Raw genomic sequence first — 5,126 nt, 5'->3', positions numbered from 1 at the left:
AAACCAATTAAAAAAAAAAAAAAAAAAAAAAAAAAAAAGGGAACCCAAAAAAGAGAAAGAACACGATGGTCTGGGAAGAAAAACCTCCAAGATATAATGTGAAGTGAAAAAAATCAAGTCACAGAACAATGAGAATAGTGTGATACAATTTACATAAGGAGAAAACAAGCCGGGCGTGGGAACATTTCCTGTAGTTCCAGCTACTCAGGAGGCCGAGGCAAGAGGACCCCTTAAGCCCAGGAAATTGTGGTGGCAGTGAGCTGTGATGGCGCCACTGCACTCCTGCCGAGGCAACAAAGGAAGAGCTCATTCTCGTCTCTGAAAAGAAGAAAACCACAGAAGCAATGACAATCCAAAGCTGCTTTTCTTTGTTTTTTTTGATGACAGAGTCTCCGTCTGTTGCCCAGGCTAGAGTGCAGTGGTGCGATCTTGGTTTACTGCCGTCTCCATCCCCCGGGTTCAAGTGATTCTCCTAACTCAGCCGCCTGAGTAGCTGGGACTGCAGGTGTGCACCACCATGCCCTGCTACTTTTTGTATTTTAGTAAAGATGACATTTCATCAGATTGGCTAGGCTGGTCCTAAACTGCTGACCTCAAGTGATCCGCCTGCCTCTGCCTCCCAAAGTGCTGGGATTGCTGGTGTGAGCCACGGAGCCTGGCCACAAAGATGCTTTTTTTTTTTTTTTTCTGGAAATGGAGTTTGCTTTTGTTGCCCAGACTAGAGTGCAATGGTGTGATCTCAGCTCACTGCAACCTCAGCCTCCTGGGTTCAAACGATTCTCCTGCCTCAGCCTCCTGAGTAGTTGGGATTACAGGCAAGCGCCACCACGCCCGGCTAATTTTTATATTTTTGATAGAAACAGGGTTTCAGCATGTTGGCCAGCTGGTCTTGAACTCCTGACCTCAGGTGACCCACCCACCTTGGCCTCCCAAAGTGCTGGGTTGACAAGCTTGAACCATGATGCATGGCCTTTCAAAGATGTTTTTTGAGGCACACACGCGCCCAGAATAAGGTGTGCAAGGATAGTGCAGTAATGAAACTGGTGAGATGGTACCTCTCCACAGAGCTGCTTGAGTGTCCTGACAACATGGCAGCCAGCTTCCCCCCAAAGCAAGTTATCCACGATACCATGGTGGAAGTTGCAATGCCTTTTGTGACCTAGTCTCAGATTTCTTTTTCTGTCACTTCTGTTACGTTCCTTTGATCCTATAAGCCATACCTGATTCAGGAGGGAGGAGACTACACAAAGATGTGACCACCGGGTGGTGGGAATCATTGGTCGCCATCTTGGAGTCTGTCTGCTGCAATCGGGGGCTGATATCACATGCAGTTAGAATAACTGAAACTCATCCAGCCCCAATTGTCTGGGACACTCTGATTTATCTTTCAAAGCTGTGGCTGAAATGTTCCCCAGTCACCAATGATACTACTGACGGCCCCTGGGGGACCACACTGCTGTGTTCCCGGTGACCTCCCTGCCTTGATGCGTCCAGCCAGTCATCCTAATGTCCCCTCTGGCTTTGTGCTTGTGTGTCTGCACAACTGCTGTGAATTTAAATGAAACAAAGATCCTCCCTGTGTTTGAATGCAGAGAAGACAGAGTTGTGGGTTTTATTTTACCTTTTTTACGAAGGGAAAAGAGCGTGATGCATACTAACGATCCTCTGCTGGCTCGACAAAGATATCTTCTAAGTATGCCTTTGGAATTCAGAGCTGGATTACAGGCGTGATTACCAGATTTGAGAAGTAGGAGGTATGGTTATCCTGGGGTGAAGGGAATGGGAATGAGGACTTCTGGGATGAGGGATGGGGATGGGCTCCCGGGAGGCTGGGAATGTTCTTTTTTTTTTTTTTAATTTGGTTGCAGGATAACTGATGTGTCCATTTGGAATTAATTCATCAAGCTGTACACTTCTGAAACGTGGTGTCTTTTTGTGTGTTTGTTTTTGAGACAGAGTCTCATTCTGCCACCAGGCTGGAGTGCAGTGGCGCAACCTCGGCTCACTCAGCCTCCGCCTGCTGGGTTCAAACGATTCTCCTGCCTCAGCCTTCTGAGTAGCTGGGACTATAGGTGCACGCGACCACGCCCAGCTAATTTTTGTATTTTTAGTAGAGACAGTGTTTCACCGTGTTGGCCAGGATGGTCTTGATCCCTTGACCTCGTGATCTGCCTGCCTCAGCCTCCCAAAGTGCTGGGATTACAGGCGTGAGCCACCTCGCCCGGACTTTTCTTTTTTGAGACAGAGTCTCACTCTGTCCCCAAGCTAGAGTGCCGTGGTGCAATCTCAGCTCACTGCAGCCTCTGCCTCCCGGTTCAAGCGCTTCTCCTGCCTCAGCCGCCTAAGTAGCTGGGATTACAGGCGTTGTGCCGTCTTATGTTTGTACAGTGTAACCCAATAAAAACTATAAAAAGTGTAATTGACTAGAAAACAAATAAGATAACAATTTAGAGTCAAAGACTTTTTAGGAACAGAACTATCCAGTGGTTAAGAGCCTGGGCTGTCTATATTTGAATCCCAGTGTGCCTCCAAGGCTGGGTAGCTTTGGGTAAGTTACTCAAATTCTCTGTCCCTCGAGTTGTATGAAATGAAGATAACACCTACGTCTACCTTAAACAATGAGAAACTGGAAATATGATTAAGAATTGAGTTTAGGCCGGGCGCGGTGGCTCACACCTGTAATCCCAGCACTTTGGGAGGCCGAGGCGGGTGGATCACGAGGTCAAGAGATTGAGACCATCCTGGTCAACATGGTGAAACCCCGTCTCTACTAAAAATACAAAAATTAGCCAGGTGTGGTGGCGTGTGCCTGTAATCCCAGCTACTCAGGAGGCTGAGACAGGAGAATTGCTGAACCCAGGAGGCGGAGGGTGCAGTGAGCCGAGATCGCGCCATTGCACTCCAGCCTGGGTAACAAGAGCGAAACTCCCTCTCAAAAAAAAAAAAAAAAAAAAAAAAGAATTGAGTTTAAAACTGGGTGTGGTGGTTCACACTTGTAATCTAAGTACTCTGAGAGGCTGAGGCAGGAGGATCCCTTGAGCCCAGGAGGTCGAGTCTGTAGTGAGCTGTGATTGTGCCACTGCTCTCCAGCCTAGGCCACAGAGTGAGAAAAAACTGTGTTTTGAACTCCTGACATCAAGTGATCCGCCTGCCTCGGCCTCCCAAAGTGCTGGGATTACAGGGCTGAGCCACTGGGCATGGCCTAAGGAAGACTGATTTAACATTCTAGGAAGAGGCCAGGTGCTATGTCTCAGGCCTGTAATCCCAGCATTTTGGGAGGCTGAGGTGGGTGGATCACCTGAGGTCAGGAGTTTGACACCAGCCTGACTAACATGGAGAAACCCGTCTCTACTAAAAATACAAAAATTAGCTGGGTAGGTGTGGAGGCACTCACCTGTAATCCCAGCTACCCTGGAGGCTGAGGCAGGAGAATCATTTGAACCCAGGAGACAGAGATTGCAGGGAGCCAGGATCAAGCCACTGCACTGGGTAACAAATCGAGACGCCGTCTCAAAAAAAAAAAAAAAAAAAATGCAGAACTGTTATGCCAATAAATAATGAACAACGAAGGCCGGGCGCAGTGGCTCATGCCTGTAATCCCAGCACTTTGGGAGGCTGAGGCAGGTGGATCACGAGGTGAGGAGTTGGAGACCAGCCTGGCCAACATGGTGAAACACCGTCTCTATCAAAAACAGAAAACTTAGCCCTGGTCGGGTGCAGTGGGTCACGCCTATAATCCCAACACTTTGCGAGGCTGAGGCGGGCAGATCACTTGACGTTGGGAGTTTGAGACCATCCTGACCAACATGGAGAAACTCCCGTCTCTACTAAAAAAGACAAAATTATGCAGGCATGGTGGCGCACACCTGTATGGGAGGCTGAGGCAGGAGAATCGCTTCAACCCGGGAGGCAGAGGTTGTGGTGAGCCCAGATCACACCACGGCACTCTAGCCTGGGCAGCAGAGCGAGACTCTGTCTCAAAACCGAAAGGACAAGAAAGGAAAGGGAAGGACAGGGGAAAGGAAAATGAGGTCTGCGAGAGCAGGGCTTGCGTCTGCCTTGCTCAGTCCTGTCTCCCAGCACCTAGAAGACAGCCTGCCATATAGCAGGTGCTCAAGAAACTATTTGTGGACTCAATGAGTGAATACATAAATGAAAATGAGAGTCAACTCTTCACTTACCAAATTAGCAAAGCTCTCTAAAAGGTTTAAATTCAGTGCCAGCGAGGATGCCGTGAGTGTGAATGAGTGGAGATTATTTTAACTTTTCTAGATGCCAGCTTGGTACTCTTACAGAGTAATTCCATTTCTGGGACTTGTTCTAAGGACATAATATAAGATGTGCACAAAAGCTTCTGCATGAAGATTTTCTCGATAGCGCTATTTGTAACAGCAAAAATAACACAAATACCTTTAATATTTGTATCACAAACTTTTTGTTTGTTTGAGACAGAGTTAGGCTCGTGTCGCCTGGGCTGGAGTGCAGTGGCATCATCTTGGCTCACAGCAACCTCTACCTCCCAGGTTCAAGCGATTCTCCTGCCTCAGTCTCCTGAGTAGCTGGGATTACAGGCATGTGCCACCACGCCCGGCTGATTTTGTATTTTTTTTTTTCTCTTTATGTTGAGAAGGGTTTCGCTCTTGTTACCCAGGCTGGAGTGCAATGGTGCGATCTCGGCTCACCGCAACCTCCGCCTCCTGGGTTCAGGCAATTCTCCTGCCTCAGCCTCCTGAGTAGCTGGGATTACAGGCACACGCCACCGTGCCCAGCTAATTTTTTGTAGTTTTAGTAGAGACGGGGTTTCACCATGTTGACCAGGATGGTCTTGATCTCTTGACCTCGTGATCCACCCGCCTCGGCCTCCCAAAGTGCTGGGATTACAGGCTTGAGCCACCGCGCCCGGCCTGATTTTGTATTTTTAGTGGAGACAGGGTTTCTCCAGGTTGGTCAGGCTGGTCTCAAACTCCCGACCTCAGGTGATCCGCCCGCCTTGCCCTCTCAAAGTGCTGGGATTACGGGCGTGAACCACTGCTCCCAGCAATGAACTTTATATATTTCTAACAATAAGGTCTAGAGAAAGGCTTTGTAAACTACAGAACAGCAATATTGTAGAATATCATGTAATT

This window comes from Sapajus apella, unplaced genomic scaffold, assembly GCF_009761245.1.
Source record: "Sapajus apella isolate SASKATOON/1434 unplaced genomic scaffold, GSC_monkey_1.0 scaffold220, whole genome shotgun sequence".
Classification (NCBI taxonomy): domain Eukaryota; kingdom Metazoa; phylum Chordata; class Mammalia; order Primates; family Cebidae; genus Sapajus; species Sapajus apella.
Note: the sequence above shows the minus strand (reverse complement) of the source record.